Below are 21,456 nucleotides of genomic sequence, written 5' to 3' on the forward strand. Positions count from 1 at the left end.
TGAGCGGATAACTGGTAAACCAGTTAATAATACGTTTAGTACCAGAAACTGGTCTAATCACTTTCTTCTCCAGCTTTCACTTCTTTAGAATCCTCCCTTTTGTGTGCTGTCTCTCCTTGAGCCCTTTCTTCCAATATGATTGTCTCTTGACTTTCTAATGCGGTTTGTTCTTTCTCAGATTCACTATCAATAAACGGTTTATCATCGTCAGAAATACTGCCAAGCTCCGTCCATAAACGTTTTAAGCTTTCCTGCTCTTGTTCGTAAGACATAATTATTCTATAATTCAGTATCGCTGAAAGAAAAATAAAAATCATAGTACATCTCGAAAAAATATCAAAAATATGTAAATTTGCCTCTAGAACACAAAACAACTTAAAGTTACAACAGTAGTGTACGGGGGTATCACACACCCCAACCGTCTTTCACCAACTCCTAATTCAAACTGAAATTGTATGTACATCTGGTAACAAGGTCATCGCAAGAAAACATGTATAAACTACAGCTACTAAGTTAGAAGACGCTAAAGATTTCATCTACTTTCGATTTTATAGAAATAAAAGGAGTATCTGGGGTATGGTATACCCCAGAACACTAACCGAGGGTTAAAAATTATATACATTATTTTCAGAATCAAATTATATGTGTAAATGTCATGTTTTGACTGACAACTTTCGTTGCTACTGGAGAGATATGACATAAAACAAGTTAAAATACAAATTATTTATTGTAAGTTAATTTTAAACGTATGAAATACTTTGAATCACTTATCAGGGTGCAGAATTATGTCACACTTCTTGCATAAGTAGTAAGTACGATTTCCACATTCCCTGCAACGTCGATCTCTAGAGCAACGCTTCTCTATTGTATGATCAGTCCGATCTCTTCGCAAGTCTTCAAGAACAGGAAAAATCGTAACAAGGATCGCACTTCACTAATTGGCACGGTTTCAAGCGATTTTAAGATATAAGTTGCTCACAACTGATACAATAGCCAAGCCTGAGAACAGGAAGCATCTACTGCTTATAAAAAATTAGACCACCACAACTTTTTGACCATATTCGAGTACGATAAGTTGAGACGGACTAGTCAAAAAGATATACTTCTCCCATATTACTATTGTACCTGGTAATTGGTCCAGAAACATTCAGAGTAATTACATTTTTCTCTGATCGATTGTACCGTTTAAATGATTTCATGGATCAAAATGTATGACAATTGGTATGCATAGTTACCAAATTATTGTCGTTTCAACGAACCAATAACATTTCTTCTGCAGATGAAACTAAGTACTACTTCGAAGAGCTTTTTTTTAATCTTTTTTATTTGGTACGTTCATTGTAAAATTAAATCTGTTTTCACGAAGAGTTCCAGTAGCACCCACGCCTCTTTTTGGTAGCTTTTGCAGCAATGTAAGCGATGTGAACAAATTATTATATATTTTGAGCTGCGGCAATGCGTAAAAATAATATTTGTTGATGTTCTGTTTGCTCTTGCGGACCTTTAAGTATTGTTTGTTTTCTTTTTTCTCTTTATGGTCACCATCTACTTCCAGTTGAGAATGCCCAAAAACCATAAATTTATGTTTTATAACTTTTACTCTATAACAAGATTTTGGAACTTTTGCAGTGCTAACGTTAACATTGTAGTCTCAAATAAATTTTTGTTCTGCCCTTGCAAGTATCCAATTATATTATTACTTTTTTAATAGTATGGGCTAAGATTTAAATATGCTTGTAAAGACAAGAATCAATTTCGTTGGCTCCACGAGCTGCGATAGTCTCATATCACATATAGCAAAGTGACTTACCTGTTGTACTTTCATGGATCGTTTTTTTTTACTTAACTACATGGCTTTGACAAAGACCAATTAGCCAGAAAATTGTTTTTACCTATAGTAATTTAATTTAACTTTACTAAAAACTTATCCTTATTCGCGATTATAATGCTAAAGTATTAGTAGAGTAAAAGTTAACTTATGAGATCATCTTCTTCTTCTTCTTCTCGTAGTACTGCAACCCGGGGTGGGTTTTGGCTGACTGCACAACTTGACTCCATCTTGAACGGTCGTCCATAATAGTTGGGTCAGTGGGCAGCCCCATTGTTCTTAGATCTGACCATATATTGTCTCTCCATCGCATTCGTGGACACCCTAAGGGTCTTCTCCCATATTAATTTGACAAGGCGGTTATTAGGGAGTCTATGGACATGGCCAGCCCATCTAAGACGTTGGGATTTAATCTCTTGGACTATACCAAGGATCGTTGGATCGATTAAGGATCGTATATGGATCGTTTATTTATACGTCCATAGCTGACTCTTGATAGAATGAAATTAAAGTAGTTGAAGATGAAGTAGCAAGGGACTGTTTATTTTTGTTTGTAAGTCTCATTTGCCAGAAATAAGTGATAGTTCCTTTGAATTATAATTTCAATTTTATTTTCATAACTCTCAGAAAGGTCCAGTTTTAATTTAAACTAATCACACTCGTCGCATGTTTCTGCTTTCAAGTTTTTAATTGCTAAGTTTAAATAGTAAAATTGTCTATAATAGCGTAGTTATACCCCATCTTTATAGATGTGTTTTAAGAGATCGTTTATTAGTTTTTTATAGTCAAGATACGGTAAATATTGATTATTAATGTTTCCTTCTTGTGTAGTGACTTTCGTGTGCTGAAAATAATAATAGATGTTGACGCATATTATCTAATATTTCCTTTGAGAATTTTGAAGGTGCAGATGCAAGCCCCCTGCTATTGTTGCCGAGAGGGGGCATTTGGGCCTGTAGGACCCATCGCCGGCTCTTCGGGCTTCTTCCTATCCCCGGAATTGGATCGGGTATTCACCATCTTTGGTTTGTCGCTGGTAGAAAGGTTAAATACTACCGCTGTTATAAATAACAGTTCCAGTGACAAATATCTGTTATAGGTAACGGTTCCAAGGAACAGTTACAAAGTAACAGAGCAGATAGGTAAAAATGATCTAAGTATTCCTTGACTTACGGAAGGAATAACTTAGTAAACAATTAAATTAAATGGTATAAAAATATAATGCAAAGAAAAAAATGTTTCTAAGTGTTTCTTGACTTACGGAAGAAACAACTTAGGACAGAAATATAGATAAATGAAATATGTAAATGTGAGAGTAAAATATGGAAATATTTCTAAGTGTTTCTTGACTTACGGAAGAAACGACTTACAGTGGAAAAATAAAATACTCAAAATATAAAACGAGAAATGCAAAAATGAAACAGATTATAGAAATATGTCTAAGTGTTTCTTGACTTACGGAAGAAACAACTTAGAATAGAAAATAAACAAGAGAATCAAATATAGTAAAATAAATGCACAAATATTTATAAGTGTTTCTTGACTTACGGAAGAAACGACTTATAAAAGAAAATAAGAAAAATCAAATATAGAAAAGATGTGAAAATATTGCTAAGTGTTTCTTGACTTACGGAAGAAACAACTTAGCATAAAATAGAAAATGAAAGAAACAAATGTATTAAGTATTTTCTTAACTTAAGAAAGAAAATATCTTAGATAAAATATCGGAAATAATAATGCAACAATGATTATGAAAATATTTCTAAGAGTTCTTTGACTTACCGGAAAGAACTACTTAGACAAAGTACAAATCAAAATATAAAATAGAAAAAGCAAGATAAATATTTCTAAGTGTTCTTAACTTACGGAAGAACAACTTAGACACAAAATACAAGAAAAATAAACAATCAAAATATTCAAATAAAATATCAAACAATCAGTACATGAACAAATATAGATCAATGTATTATTCTAACCTGAAAAGGTCTGAATATACAATAATGCTAAAATAAAATGGTATATAAAAAAATCAGAAATAAAACAATAACTTAGTAGGAACAATAATAGCACCGACTAGGTCTACAGTAGAAGAGGCAAGCTCGACTGATCGATGAGAGAAAATCTACCTGCTTTTATGTAAAACAAATCCTTTGTTTTACGTAGCGAAAGTGGAATTTCCCTGCATCGAATCAATTAGAAATTTGGATTTGGCCAACCTTGGAATTCCCAAGTATTTTGACCGATATCCAAATTCCTTGATGCCTCCGGTACGGCTGTCACGCCTCCGGAGAACACTATCATCAGCAACCAATCCACCAACGGCTTTCCTAACAGCAAGGAAATTTTTAAAATTGTCGTTTTCGCCAAATGTTTTAAAGAAACAACCTTAACATGTTTGCAAACGCTGTCCACCAATTCCAGCTGTCCAGCAAAAAAAAATAAATGTATGTTTTTTGTCTAAATATTTTGCCGATTAGGATCTTTCGTTCTGGGTCCACTTACAACCTTATCCTCGATATTTTTTAATGATCCAATATATGTAGCCATTTTTTTGTAGGACTTTTAATTCCAATATTTATTAAAATGGACACGGCTTTTTCATCTAAAAATTTGGCTTAGATGCATGGTCCCAAAGCAACATTTTCTTTCTTGTCAAGCTGTTCTTGACAAGTTCAGTACGCAAGACCTGCATTTCGTTTTTCTTTTCTGTCACTACGGATTTTTCTCGAATCACTTTTATCCCTACGCTTTCTTGTTGAAACTGCTGAAGACGGTCCTGCTCTCGCATTTAACATTAAATTATTATTGTGATGAGATTCAACATTTTCATGATTATACTCCGGCAGCATGTTATTATTATTTGGTGTATACGTCGGATCACGATCCGAATCACCACTGTCTATATTGTTGATGTCTAAGATACATTATTTAACCAAAAAAAGGTATACTTGTTAATAACTTCAAAACTTGACAGTTTTCGAGATAATCGCATTTTACAAATCAACTGCATAATTCTGATTTAACGCAATTACTCCAGGCAACGAAAAAAAATTAGAGAAAAACTTCAATACTTCTGAATTTTGGTATAAAATACGTTTAATAAAGTTATTAGTTAATGAAATATTAAATAAAATAAATATATTATCAGGATAATTAATAATAGGATTTGACAAAATAACAGAATAATTGGATTTAACATCAAACATTTTATTTTTTGTATTAAAGTCATAATCAAAACATTTTATTTACAAACCAATTTAAGAAATATTTAAACTAAATAACATTAAACATTTTGTGAAAGTAAGTGTTCGATATGTCCACCATTTTCTTTACCACGACATGCATTTCAAACATGAATTTTAAATAAACGTATGGTTTGGAACCATTGGTAATTATTTTTTACGGACATGCGAATTACCTTGTAATTTGAATAGTGAGATTTATTTACATTTTTTATAAAATGATTTTATTGGTTTATTGGAAGAATTGTCATCAAACTTAAGGCGAAATATCGTCGTTATACTGCGAAAACCAGGTAAATGACAAATTTTAAAATATTGAGTTAAGTATACCAAAATTCTCAGCTTTTTCCGCTCTACATACAGGTAAAACCCAATAAATGATACGACTTACCATTCAGCGGATAATTAGTGTAATAAACAAATAAGTTACACCTAACCAACTTTTCATTTTCAAATAAAACAATATATCGCTACTTATTTCCATAAAATTGAAGTTCTGTTGCATGTAAAACAAAGTAAGTCCACATATATTATTATGCCGGACAACAATATATTTCTACTACTGCATACCATATTCAGTAAAAAGGTGATAAGTGTCTTTAATACATTTTACGTGTATGATTTATTAAAATTTCTCTTTCATATCGACTAGTAAAAACCTTTAAGTACACTTACTTCATTCTACCTGAAAACGGGTTGAGTTAAAATTTAGAAATAGTTATTAAGCTAAATCCATAAATGATCTTATAACACAAACACAGATAGAATAACTGAAGACAGCAGTTCAATTCTTGATGATTCTGAGAACAATATAGTCTCAATAATGGAATCCATTTTTGATAGTGACTTTTCAGATGTAGACCCCACATATCAGCCAAGTGAAGAGGGATCGCTCTCTCTAGGAAGTCTATATGATTTACACACAGCTGTCTTTGATAGCCTAAATGATGACAAAAAAGATACTGAAATAGGTGCACCCACGAACAATTTAGTGTCAACTGAAATAGCTAGTTGGATATTAAATCTACTTCTTGACAAAGTATGAAAAGACCTACGTCCACTAAAACGTTGGAGAAAAGCTAATCCCAAAGATTGGGTAATAAATGTCGCAAAAAAGAGGCGTGCTGAGGGTTTGCCTTATAATATAAAAAAAAGAACATAGACCAGCAAAATTGACAAAACCAGTTAATTGTTTAGAGTGCTTTTACATATGTGCCAGTTATTTCAGCAAATATTGCAGACAAAGACTATGTCGTGATTATTGAAAGTTAGAACATATAGGCCAGAAACATTTTCTTATTTCACGTATTAAAACGGAGCCACAAAAGAGAGTCGTTGCAGTTCGTCGAAGTTTAAAAAACCACGTGCATTTTCCAAAAAGTGTTACTTTTCTTTGAATGATCAAGACATACAGGTATGTGAGAAATTTTTTTGTAAGACACTTTGTATATCAGCAAGATGTTGTAAGCAAAACTGATATTCTAGGCTGTTATGCAGATACGAATAAAAGAGACAAGCATACACCCCCAAATAAAACAAGCAGTAAAACCCGAAAAATCGTGAAGGTTCATATTAAATCTTTTCCAACCATGGGCCCACATTATATTCGCCAAAGTTCAAAGCATAGATATTTGGACAAAAATTTAAGTACAAGAAAAATGTACAAACTTTTTATAAATGACTGAATATTTTCTAACGACTATAATTTAAGCTTTTTTGTTGCTAAAAAAAATCAATGTTTAGTATGTAATAAATATGATAGGGCTAATCCAACTGACAAATCGGATTTAGAAGACAGTTATAGAGAACATCGGAAAAGAAAAGAAGTACGTAATCGTAAAAAACAAAATGATGAGAAAAGATCTAATGAACAACGTGATTTTGCTTCAATTACTTTCGATCTACAGGCCGTACTACAGATTTCAAGTGGATTGACTGGACAACTATATTATTCTCGAAAATTATATGTCTACAATTTGTGTGTATATGAAGCCGCATTACCAAATGCAGCTTACTGTTTTGCCTGGTCAGAAATTAACGGTAGACGAGGAAGTTCTGAGATAGGAAACATTATACTCCACTACTTATCAAAATGTGTTCCAGAATATGTAAGTGAAATAAGTTTATTTTCTGATTCCTGCGGAGGAGAGAATCGTAATTAGCATATTGCAGCCTTGCTATTATGGGCTGTTCAAAACATAGACCATTTAAATATTATTGAACACAAATTTTTAGAGTTTGGACATTCCTATATGGAATTTTACTATATGCATAGTAGTATCGAAACCGCTAAAAAACACAGATTTATCTATGGGATGACAGATTACTTGTCTGTTTTTCAAAATGCAAGAGGAACTAAAAATATCAAGGTTGATGATAAAAAGTGTGTATAGAACCACACAAATGTAAAGAATTTAAATACTACTACTTTTATGATTTAAAAATTTTGTCACACACTTTAATTAAAAACCGGACAAAAGACCAAAACGGCGAAAAAATAATGTGGTTGAAGATAAAAAGAATGAGATTCATGAAAGGAGAGACAAACAGAATCTATTTTAATTATGACATGTCAACAAGCTTCAATTATTTCCATACTGATACTACACGGCAGTCAACAAGAAGAAAGCACGCCAAGTTAGCAACTAATACAAGCAATCTTGAAGAACTTAAGCGACTTTATGATGCACATTTCCCAATCAGCATAGCAAAAAAGAGAGATTTGGTACAGCTATGTGATACCTGAGGAATATCACGGGTGGTATCGTAATTTGAAAACGGGAAATGATGTAACAGACATCTTGCCAGAACCTGCTTTTAGTGACGAATCAGACGAGGAAGCCTCATAATAATAATATTGTTATTATTATATTAGAAATAAATTTGTTATTTTCTATAAAACTGCCTATCATTCATATAAATAATAACTATAACTACACACAGCTGTTAATAAAATTTTCAGGGAAAACCAGTTAAATGTCATAAATATCGACTAATACCTTAAAACATTGCTATTACCTAGTAAAAGCCTCATATCTCGATCACAAAACTGAAAAATATTATACTTAGTTTACTATATTTGTGTTAAATATGTTATTTGAAGAGTAATTGATTTATTTAGATTTACAGGTAAAACCAGGTAAGTGATAGCATTTCCAACTTAAATTTAGGATTATTCAGATAGGTGCCTCAACTTTTTCAAACTAATGATAGAATATCATTTCAGATATATGCATCTTTCACTAGAATACCTAATATCAAAAACAAGCTGACTGCTTAATTCACAATAAAAAACTAAACTTTAAAAACGTTTTTTCTCGATTTCGGTATTCCGACATTTACCTGGTTTTCGCAGTATACCGACGATATGTGGTTTATGCAAGATGGTACATCACCACATTATAGAGAGAGTACAGTGAGAACATACTTAAATACAACTTTCCTGAGCGTTTGATTGTTATATTCATAAAAAATCCCAATATAATACTTATAATAAATACTGCAGCAGTTTTTTAGAAACACTGATGCTATTTAATATAAGACGATATTTTATGGAATGTATTGACAAATGAATTAAAGAAAACGGTAGACATATCCACTTACTTTGATAAAAAATTTAATGTTATTTAGTTTAACTATTTTTTAATTTGGTTTGTAAATAAAATGTTTTGATTACGACTTTAATTTAATATAAAACGTAAATTGTTTGATGTAAAATTATATTATTCTGTTATTCTGTCAAATCCTACTATTAAGTATCGTGTTGATATATTTATTTTATTTAATATTTCGTTAAATATTAACTTTATTAAAGGTATTTTATAACAAAATTCAAAAGTATTGATGTTTTTGTCTATTTTTCTTTTGTTGCCTGGAGTAATTGCATTAAATCAGAATTATGCAGTTGATTTGTAAAATGCGATTATCTCGAAAACTGTTAGGTTTTGAAGTTATTAACAGGTATAGCTTTCTTTTGTTAAAATAATGTATTTTTAATATTTTTTATCACAAATAGCGGTAACTTAAAGAGCAAAAAAGTTAAGTGCAAATGTATGCCACATATGTGGCATATGTGGCGCCCTCTATCAGCTACATCAAAATATGTAACAAATTATAATTTCTCATATTTAGCAGTATCCAGTTGTAAATTTTCATACATAAATGTTTACAAACGTGAAAGTTATAGCGAACAATAAAATTTTAAATTTCCAGTTTAACACCCTGTATCTTTCTTAATATCAACATTTTATTAAAGCAATTTGGCTTAAATCGTAATATTTTAAAATCTAGAATATGCAGTTTCTGAATATTCTGTTATATATATATATATATATATATATATATATATATATATATATATATATATATATATATATATATATATATATATATATATATATTATATATATTGCATCTCAAAATTGTTAGTATTAACATCGATAAATAGTTGTTTCGTCTGAAGAAACGTCCTTAATCAACTTTGTTTCCCATAACTAAAATCAATTTTATTTGTTTATTTATCAGTTATTACACTTTTATTAAGTTTTAAAGAAAACTAAACAAAAAACAATAGGCGAGAATAATGAAGCACTAAAGCACCAAACCTACCAATTTTCCGCAGCAAGATGAATCGCTGTACAACTTTTTTCATTCGATTCGAGAAGTATGAGGAAAGTTGGTGAATAAAATTCATGGAGATAAAGTGAAAATTGTATTTTATGCATAAGGAAGATGCATTTTCACAGTACATAGGTAATGAAACATTTGCAACTTCTAATAATTATCCATATTCTATTTAAAATTTGGCGCTTTTAAGCAGTTGAATAGCTGGTAGCACTGATGAATAAGTGCCACGTGATATATATTATAATCTTTCGTGTAGCAACTCTCGCCTTTAACTTTTACAAGTGCACTTATACTTCTTATTCTTTAAAGTTAAATTACTATTTTCCTTCTTACTTTATTTCAAATTATTATTAAAATCACTGTTTTTCATATAAAAATATGGATGTAGAAAAAAGAAAAGAATAAAGGCTTGATTTTTAATTAATTTGGCAGGTAAAAAATTGTGCTGGGTGAAAATTATACGAATATGGAAAACTAAAAAGAAAATCAATTATCTGATACAGAAGAAGATGAGAAATAAATAAATTTGAATGATACGATTATTTGTTAATTATATTTTTTTACTTAGTAAAATTGACTTTTGGTATTTATATCCAAGAAATTATATTTTAACTCTTATTTGATACAACAGGTTGATAAAAATCTTAAATAACACATTACCAAATAACTTCTTCAGGAGACGAGGTCTACGCTGGGCACCAGGTAGGTCGAGGACCATCGTCGTTGTCATATTAAGTATTCAGCGACCTCGAAAATTCCCGTGTAACAAAATTAAACCCATTCCTGTCGATATTTTCTTTGTTTCAAATTTTTTATTTTCTCTGCACTTTGCAAATGCTTTTTTTTATGAACAAAAGACAAGTTTTATTTTACCACCATGAATTATGTTCACGAACTTTTGTGACACTTTCCCGAATCCAATGCAAAAAGTTTGATGGCGATTCATCTTGCAGCGAAAAATTGGTAGGTTTAGTGCTTCGTTTTCTCACCTGTTAGCACGTCCTTACCGTTTAAAGGTACACTTCCCGTCATATAAAACTGGTACACTTTTTTTCCCAATGTAAACCTGTGTTCAGACTGGACACAATGGTCCATGAATCAATTTGTTGTTGCCATCACAGACAACGGAATTGCACAAAATCTAAATATATAAAAAAAAACTACTAAAAAAAATCGGTTGCCTGTAAAGTCGGTTTTACGGGCGAAGATTTTACGTGACAACGTTTTTTTCTCGGTAGAATATTTATTGATATGAATATTATTAAATTGCACAATAGGAACAAGGAATTGAATGAAAATAAGAACTGCAAAAATTTTAACTATAGAAATATATTTTGTTTACTAAAACATTTTACATGTAAACTTTAACTTAACTAATTTCTATTTGAGCGATTTTGTTGAGGATAGGACGATGATAGGAGAAATATGAAATGAAAGGAAGTGTTTCTGCTGTAATGTGTCTTGAACGCCAAGAACGCTCGAGAAAGACAGAGACACAAGCACGGAAGCACGCACCGATTCAACGCGCCTAATTCTCTAGTGCTGCGCGCGCAGCGGACCGATCATGTTTGAGTGGGAGAGAGACGCAAGGCATTCGCCGGTCCGGCGGGCCTCTCTCTCGTTTGGTGACTCACTGTAACAGACGTGAGCGGGCGTTACACTTTTTCATGAATGACTCCGAGCCACAACCTAATTTAAGACGTTGTCACGTCAATAACGTTCAAAAATGTATAAAGTTTTTAGATAGGTATTATTTTTATCATTAACAACAAAAAACCGTATCTAATAAATTTAATAACCAGAGATAGGGTTGAGCTAATATCCAAAATGTTTGAAGGGTCTTTAAACCTAGGGTATTGGCACAGCAATACTGTAATTTTATACTTCAATTACCTACCGAACACAAATTGTATTTTGTGCCAATAAGTTTAGTAACATGCAAACTACCAAAATTAAATTATTATTTATTACAAGAACAATAAATGTAAAAAACTAACACTTTATCCTACGTATTATAAACTATAAAATATCCGGGACAAAAAAACGCTTTTCAAAACGTGACAGTTACAATCCAATATCTCACTGTAATGTTTTATTATAACAATTTAAAGTTATGTCTAGATTGATTATCTATCATTATTTTTAAATTGAAATATTTTCATAAAATTATAATAAAACACAAATCAATGTGTGGATACTTAATTAAGATTATGGAAAATTACAATAGTAATAGGAGAATTTTTTAGGATGCATGTTTAAATAAATGTGACTGACTGATAGAGAATGATCGATAATGTTTTAGTTTTTAGTATACTCAAAACTTCATATAATATTTTCGTTGAACTGGCAACAGTGCCCTAGAAATTAAAATGACACATGTGACAAGACCAACGTACACAACTTAAAAAACACGGTTTTTGGTTATAAGAGTTGTACCAGTTTTTTATGACGCGAACGGTACGATCGGAACTGTAATTCGTAAAAATTAACAAATATAAACTACATTAATTTTTTTACCTCCTTCAAAAATAAATTGCAAAATTAAACTGTGCTAAAATATTACAAAGCAAAAATGATCGGAATTAAAAACAGAGAGTTTTCAATATTTTGTTATGAATAAAACCTTTTTTACTTATTAAGTAGTTTTTTACATCTCACTTTCCACATAAGTAATTTTTTCTTAAGATTCCAATGATCAACACCTTTTTTTTTGATAAAAAAAACTTTTTTTGGCTTAGACTTATCGTTATACAGCCAGAAATCCAACTATTATCCAATATATTTTGCATTCAACCTGATCTACTATATTTCTGTTCTAGATATTGTTAATGGTTCACCGGAGAAACTAATAACTGAAATTGTGCTCCTCACTGATGTGACATCAAAGGTAAGTGTGAAAAAGAACAAATATACTAGGGTGTATTACAAACCTAAAATGGGGTGCTGACCCAAAACAGCTTTATTGTTCTACAATGTCTGTATTCGGTTAATCGCGAACTACGGGTGTTCGAAAAGCGAATTTGCAAGAAAACCGAAATTAAAAGTAATGGATCAGGATTATATACTTAAGAATATATTTAAGCGCAATGATATCAACTCGTTAAGTTTTTTATACTTTATGCTAGCAGAATATAATAAAATCCCATTAGAATTATGTAGAAAACTTTTATCTTAAAAATACTGTTTAAATCTGAGTTGTTTAATATTAACAAATCTGGTATTATTGAAGATTGACAATTTGACTAGTAAATATTGGACAATAAATAATGATGCCCCACAAATACGTGAATTTATTGAAACCAGGAATTGAACAGAAGTAAAATGTACTACGTATGTGCAAAATACTCACTAATTTACAAATGTAGTAGTAGTAGCATCTAACAATTAAACACTCAAAACTTGTTTTCAACATTTTCATAAAATTAATTATAATTATTTATTAGTACTATAGCTGTTTTAGCAGGGTGCCTTTCTCAAGTGATTCATTTTTGGTATGCGTTTACACTTTATAGTCTTTAACTGAATAAGTTGAGAGGGGAGAACTGTGTGTCTCAAGTTGGTCATTCAGAATTATATCTGTATTTTTTAATTTGTTAATATCCATATATTCTAATATAGATACCTTAAGGCTTTTATTTTAAATGTGAAGAATATGAAATTTGTCATTAAACGCATGATTACGGTCTAGAAGGTGAAGTGTGTAGCAAAAATCTATTTTTTTATTATTGAAAGTCCTTTTGTGTTCTGCTATACGTTTGTTAAAAGTTCTACCAGTTCCGCCGATGTAAGTTTTGTCTACTGCTATTTGCTTAACCTTTGTCTTCCCGGGTGGGGTAGAGTTGTACCCCACCCCTACAGTTAATTTAATTAAATGATGAAAATAATTTTTTTGTTCGATACACCCTTTGATGTAATAAAAATGTGTTAGTTTAAGATTTTATTTCATTTTCTTATAATAAAAATTAAATATACGCATTTTTTTGGGGTACAAATGGAACCGACATGGGACTCCACGTAATTCTACCGAAGTAGGAAGACGAATGTTAATAATCATTAATGGGTATAATGAACAAAAAATAAAAAAAAACTTAAAACAAAAACCATAAAAGAAAGCAATGATATTAGTATTTCTACTCCTCGAAAAAAAAAATCAAGTATCTTCTGCCCTTTTTGTTGATATCTGCAAGACATCAACAAAAATTGCTTAATACATAAAAAACGAATAACACCAGCTTTCAGAACAAACAACAGCTTAAGCAAATATATTAAAAACAAGAGTCCAAAGAAAAAGCACTTATATTTGCTAAAAATTAATTGCAGAAGACCTTAGCTTAAGCTTATTACAAAGTCATTTGTATTTGAGTGGTATCTTTAAGTTTCAAATGGTATCTACCATAAACAAATAGACAAAAACAAATGACCATGTTTTTGGTTATATCTGCTACCTGCTTTTATTAGCAGACCCATTAAATAGAAACGATTTAATAATGACATGAAGATAATAAATTCTACAATAATTTGGGGGCGACTGCACACAATGTTGTATACAAACTTGGTGTATATAAATGTGGCGACGGCCTAAAAACTTACATACATTGGTCAAACTGATAAAACTTTTAACAACTATATGCCCAAAAGAGCTTTCAATAATAAAATAAAACAGATTTTAGGTACGTACTTTACCTTTAAGGCCATAAGTGTATTTTTAATTACCAATTTTAAATTCTTCACATATCAAATAAAGGCATTAAGCTATCTTTATTAGAATCTATGAATGACTTGAGACAAACAATTCTCTCCTCCTTAATTAAATCAGTTAAAGACTATAAAGTGTAAACGCATACTAAAAATAGATCACTTGAGAATTAGAATAAATTTTGTAAAAGTGTTAAAAACAATAGTTTTCAGTGTTTTAGTGTTAGATAAAATGAATTTCCGTCACGAAACGGTCGAATCCATCACTTATTTAATGTAATAATAACAGACTCGAGATGTGTAATAATGAAATTGAAAACACATTTCAGTTCATACACATCTATAATTTTATTTAACTTAAGAAATAATAATTTATCTAAAGTGGAAGTGATTTTTATATGGGCAAAAGGACGAGCCGATATAATACGGAATAACGTAGTGGACTGTTTGGCCAAAGATAGAATAACAAAGTAATAAAATCAAGTATTATTGAGTAATGCAATAAATAACGCTAAAGCCAGGATATAATAAATATGTGAAAATCAATGGAACAATATTTCAAGCATGTCAAAAATATATATTTGTATTAGCATCAAGAACTTCTTTTGCCACATAAATATATACTTACTCACAAACAAAAATATTGAATATGTTATTTTTTAAATGATGAATGTGTTGCTTGTGTGAGTCCATTTCAAAAGGTAAAAGAAATAATAAATTAGACTTACTCACAATCAATTTAATTTAACTATCCAGATGACCAGTTTCCCGTTCTACAATATTCAAAGCATCTTCAGGTCTCGATACAAAGTTAAATAAATGCTGAAATAATAAACGCATATTAGGGTGTTGTTTAATAAAGATAAACAAAAATAGATGATATAAATTACAGTAATTATGCCAATATTACATGTCTGTGGTTTTTCAAAATGAATAAAATGTTTAAGCAGACAAGGTAAGACCCACAAATTGGTAAAATAGTCTATTAAACTGTAATAAATTAATAAATTAACAAATAAATAAAACATTACTTACATGCCGGTACTCTATTAATTGATGGTTGAAAGAACATGGTTCAAACTATCCTGTATTGTTGATTGGAGAACTTAAGTCTGCTGTTGTAACTGTTTGACAGTAAACGGGGAAGTTCTTGAGGAGACAGATTTTATCTAATGAAGTAGAGATAGGTGTAATGTGATTGTTTGTTTGATGAAAGTAATGTTCTATATCATTAAGTTATTTAAAAGTTATTTATATTTATTCTAGAGATATATTTATGAAATGTGTGTTATTTATTGAGATTTTATTTTATAAAGGTGACAGTTGTAAGACAATGAATGAGATTAGATGTACAAATTGTGTGGGTGTGCACATTATTTTACCAATTTGTGGGTCTTACCTTGTCTGCTTAAACATTTTATTCATTTTGAAAAACCACTGACATGTAATATTGGCATAATTACTGTAATTTATATCATCTATCTTTGTTTATCTTTATTAGACAACACCCTAATATGGGTTTATTATTTCAGCATTTATTTAACTTTGTATCGAGACCTCAAGATGCTTTGCATATTGTAGAAAGCGAAACCGGTCATCTGGATAGTTAAATTAAATTGATTGTGAGTAAGTATAATTTATTATTTCTTTTACCTTATGTTATTTTTTGTTTATTTTTTACCTTTTAAAATGTTATGTATTTTTTTAATTCCTGAATGTGTTATGCTGGAACGTTTTACATATATTACAATTTATTAGAGGTAGGAGAATGCTTAGACATATAACGGTCTTTATAACTTTATAACGGAAGAAGCAATAATGTCACAAACTAAAGGCAATGCATAGTGTGCAAAGTGTGCTTTGGCGACTTACAATAATTCTTGTTTTGTTTCTGGGTATTGAAATGTCAAATGGAATAATATGTCAGTTGCGTTTTATTTTTTGATTCTGCAGTTTTCTTGCCGTTATGTCACATTTAAGCTAGTTAGTTTGTGTTAAAATGGTTACTTTAGCCAATGAGGGTTACAGACAAGAAGATATTGTGTGGAGACTGCTTATCCATAAATCGACTGTTTCTCGTATAGTAAAGCGTTACAATTAGACTGAAGAATACAAACAGTGACCTTGTCAAGGACAAAAAACAACGCCAAGAGATGACCAATATTTGAGACTTCAATCTTTGCGAAATCGCACAGTTACAGCTCACAATCTCAAAAGTGAATTACTGCTCACAAGACAAGTTAATGTAAGTGTAAAAATAGTGACAAGAAGACTTGTTGAGTTAAAAGAGGTTGGTTTAAATCCAAAACGGCCTGCCACAGTTCCACTGCTTCTTCTTCGGCACAAAACCCATTATCATCATATAACGGGGGTCCTACGGCGATTGCCGCTCTCCGCATTTCAGCCTCCATTTTTTCCTATCTCTCCAATCTCCCTCTTCTAAGCCTCTAGATTGCATTGTTTTTGTAATTTCTCTTCTCCATGAATTTGGTGGTCTTCCCCTTTTCCTTCTTTCTGGCGGAACATACATTAAGGCTTTCTTTGGCCACCGCTCCTCCTCCATTCTCATCACGTGACCATACCATTGTAATTGCCTTCCTTGTATTCTATCTGAAAGAGTATCTCTAATTCCTGTACGGTTTAGTATTTCAGCAAAAAGCCTTGGCACAAAACCCAACGGTTGCAATTTGCAAGAGCCTAGTTAACTGGAACAACCATCAATGGGGAAAAGTTCTTTTCAAAACAAGTATACAATTATGAAAGCCAGATGAACGTGGTCGAGTATATAGAAGGTCTAGAGAACTTTTCACAAAATCTTGTACACAATTTTGGCTTTGGTGGCGGTTTCATTATGCTATAGGGTGGTGTTAGTTGAGAGAGTCACACGCAGCTTATTGGGGTAAATATTCAAATAAGTGCTGACAGGCAACATCTTTGAAGAGCATGTTTTTTCTTCTTATGACGGCTTGATTGGCTATAAAAACTTGGTGCTAATGCATAATAGGTCATATAGAAAATCGCAGAAATAGTCATATAATATCTTGAGAATGTTGGCATTGAGGATCTAGACTGGCCATCAATGAGTCCTGATGCAAATCCCATTGACTATATGGGATATCTCAAAACGACTTATATGTGCAAGAAATCCAGCTAAAAACTCAATTGCAGAATTTAGAATTGCTGCACAGGAGACATTCTGCGAAGCATGACTAGAAGAATGAAGGCTATCACTAGAGCTAGAGAAGGAAATGCTAAGTACTAAATAATTGTTTTAATCTTGCCGTAAAAAATTGTTCCATTGTCGGTATTGTTTCTGTTTCTAAGTAAATGTTATAAGAAAAATTAGACTATTTCATTAATTTCTCTGGCAATCAATATACGTAGAATACCTTAATACATCTTATTTAGTAATAAAAAGTAAAGAACTTTTTAAACGGAAAAAAAATATACTTCAAAATCAGACTTAAAATAAAATATGCAATATTATATTTAAATATAACACACGAAGGCGCCGTATTTCTACTATTTTGATAATAAAAACTAGATTCAAAAAATATGTGGCACATTTGCATAAGATGGAAATAGTGTATTCACCAGTATGTTAAGTTGATAATGTTTCTATGTTTATTTGAATCTCAATATATTTTCTTGAATACAAAATAACGAGAGCTGTATAAAATAATTATATTACAATCGACAACAATAACAAGTGTATTTTCCAATTAGTATAGAGTATTTACTTAGTTTACAGGAGATGAGAATAATTAACTTACTGATCGATTAAAAAGAAACAAGCATTGTAATAAATAAACGAAACAGTATGTAACATAACTAAAAGATCATGGTAGAAAATAGCAAATAAATATCTGTAGCTAAAGGATCTGCTTCCAAGCCATCTTTTCTTTCGCTCTCTCTCTCTCTATCTATCTTTCACACACACACACACACACACACACACACACACACACACACACACACAAAGACACACACACACACACACACACACACATACACACAAACTTCTACACATATATACACTTATACATACATATACACACATTCACTAATGTCCAAGGTTAAATCGACATTAACACAACGTTTTAACACACAATTATTGATGTTGGGTTATCATTTAAACAGTCAGTTATTTTAGTTATTTTAACATCATAGGGGTTCTAAGATTATCTTTTTGGGTGTTTTTAAATTAAACTAAAATATATCTTGTTTAAATTTTTGACATCTTTTTTATCATTTATTGCATTATTTTTCATTTTGATTTGTATAGACTCTAGGAGCTCCCTCTTCTTCCTGTTATGTTCACTTTTTAGGATCTTGGTTTTGTCAAAATTAAATTTATGTTTCTTTTCGTTTTCATCTTTTGCGAGGGCAGTTGAGTTTTTTTTGTCATATTTGTATTATTAGTATTGTCATATTTTTTGAAACGTATTCTTCAGTTGAGTAGCTGACTGATTTGTCCAATATATACTCCATCCCAATTCGAGCAGGGAATTTCATACCCAACATGCGATTTTTTTAATAGGGGGGTTTTTGTTTTTAGTTCCGATAGCTACAGATTTCTTTTAAGACAAGGGATGATGAGAGTTGAAATTTAGATATCTCCACGCCCAGGTTTTTTTGGTGTACTATGAAGTAGTTATAATGCTGTGTTTTCTATGTAAGGTCAGGTCCAGAAAATTAATTTGACAATTTTTTACAACTTCTAATGTGAAATTTAGTTTTTGGTGAAAGTTATTGAATTCATTTAGTAAAATATCCATTTTATCCTCTGGTGCTGCACTCAAGCAGTCATCTATATAGCGATAGAATAAAGGTATATAAAAATCTATTTTATTTAAAACAATTTCCTCTAGATGCTCTAAAACCAATTGAGCGATGGCGCTGGATATGCTAGCACCCATAGCACATGCATCTGTTTGTTGGAAAATTTTGTTTTTATATAGGAAATATTAAAGTCAACCTATTTCCTATATAAAAACAGAACCTTAGCCCAAGAAATTCTACTAATATATATATATATATATATATATATATATATATATATATATATATATATATATATATATATATGTATATACGAGGCATGTTTTTTAAGTAAGTACCGGTTTGCGATTCCGCCGCCGCAGCGCGCTACGCTCGGCGTTCTGCTCATGAGCGCTGGTTACCTACATCTCTTGTCTACGCACTGACGCCATTACAGTCTGATTCTTCATTGTATACTTGTTTACTCCAGTGTTTAAGATGCCTCCAACAATTGTGAGTCACGCTGATTGTAAAGTACGGGCTGTTATACGATTTCTTAGTGCTAAAGGCGTAAAACCGATCGATATTCATCGTGAGATCGTTGAAGTTTACAGACAAAACATTATGAGTGATGGAATGGTAAGAAAATGGGTGAGAGCATTTAAAGATGGCCGCACAAATGTGCATGATGAAGAACGGAGTGGGCGTCCTTCGGTCGTTAATGAAAATTTGGTGCAGAAAGTGGACGAAAAGGTGAAAGAAAACAGACGCTTTACAATTTCATCATTGTCCGACTGCTTTCCTCAGTATTCTCGAAGTGTTTTGTATCGCATTGTTACCGAGAACTTGAATTACCGGAAATTGTGTTCACGTTGGTTTCCAAAAATGTTGACGGATTTGCACAAAACCCAACGTTTAGGCAGTGCAATGACTTTCCTTGAGCGGTACCACAGTGAAGGTGAAGATTTTTTAGACCAAATTGTTACTGGTGACGAAACGTGGGTAGCCTACGTCACACCAAAATCGAAACAACAATCCATGGAATGGCGACATTTATCATCACCCAAAAGAGTGAAGTTTAAGCAACAATTTCTGCCCAGAAAATCATGTGCACAGTTTTTTGGGACAGAAAGGAGTATTGCTAGTAGAGTTTCTGCCTCGTAATGAGACAATCAGTGCAGCGTCTTATTCTAAGACATTGAAAAATCTGCGTCGTGCAATCCAGAACAAAAGACGTGGCAAGTTGAGTAAGGGTATCGTTTTGCTGCATGACAATGCCCGTCCACATGTGGCTAATCAGACCAAAGATCTCATTAAATCATTTAAATGGGAAACTCTAGATCATCCTCCATACAGCCCTGATCTGGCGCCCAGCGACTACCATTTGTTCCAGCACTTGAAGAAACACCTGGGCGGTCAGCGTCTTCAAGACGATAACGAAGTCAAAACATTTGTGATGCAGTGGTTAACAAGTCAGGCGGCAGAAGTTTATCAGGAGGGTATTCAAAAACTCGTGCCACGTTATAACAAGTGCCTCAATATTCACGGAAATTATGTAGAAAAGTAGATTAAGGTACAGGCTTTCATGTAAAAATAAAATTATTGCCATATATTTGTACGTCTTTTTTTAATTCCAAAACGGTACTTACATAAAAAACACGCCTCGTATATATATATATATATATATATATATATATATATATATATATATATATATATATATATATATATATATATATAATCTAATATAATATATATATATATATATATATGTATATATATACATATATATATATATATATATATATATATATATATATATATATATATATATATATATATATATATATATATAACATGAACGATACATTTAAATCATGGCCTTTATTCTCCGTAGGCCCAAATGGCCCTGAACTGGATAGCTTTTGGAATCAAGGTATACAGTTCAGGGCCATTTGGTGAGTGCTAAGAATCTGCGGAATTTAAATCACAACCGAAATAAAACAATGCTCTATACAGCAACATATAACTGCTGCTCGCTATCAAATAAATCCAGACTAGAACTGGAAAAGAAACTGAATTATAAAATGGAACGTCACAGGAATCAGCGAAGTAAGACAGAAAGATGAAGAGCTATCGTAATTAGCGCCAAGAAACAGATTCTACTACCGAGTAATATCAACGGGCAGAACAGACAGTATTGAATTTCTAAACAATAAGAAATGAAAACGAAGGGTACTAGAAATAACTAGTACCTCGAATAGAGTGGCTAGCTTAACCTTTAATAGATTAGCTATTAAAGAG

The 21,456-nt window shown here is 31.4% G+C and overlaps 1 protein-coding gene across 1 annotated transcript in view; it reads left to right on the top strand.

Annotated features, from left to right (window-relative positions):
* The window catches only part of SPR (G protein-coupled sex peptide receptor), a 1,160,093-nt gene that overhangs the window by 622,649 nt on the left and 515,988 nt on the right, over positions 1-21,456 (top strand). Inside the window, exon 5 of the mRNA XM_072519558.1 lies at positions 12,516-12,583. The gene's annotated coding sequence lies outside the window, so the exon portion shown is untranslated. The remainder of the gene's footprint in view (positions 1-12,515; positions 12,584-21,456) is intronic.

The sequence above is a fragment of the Diabrotica undecimpunctata genome, chromosome 1 (genome assembly GCF_040954645.1).
Source record: "Diabrotica undecimpunctata isolate CICGRU chromosome 1, icDiaUnde3, whole genome shotgun sequence".
Classification (NCBI taxonomy): Eukaryota; Metazoa; Arthropoda; class Insecta; order Coleoptera; family Chrysomelidae; genus Diabrotica; species Diabrotica undecimpunctata.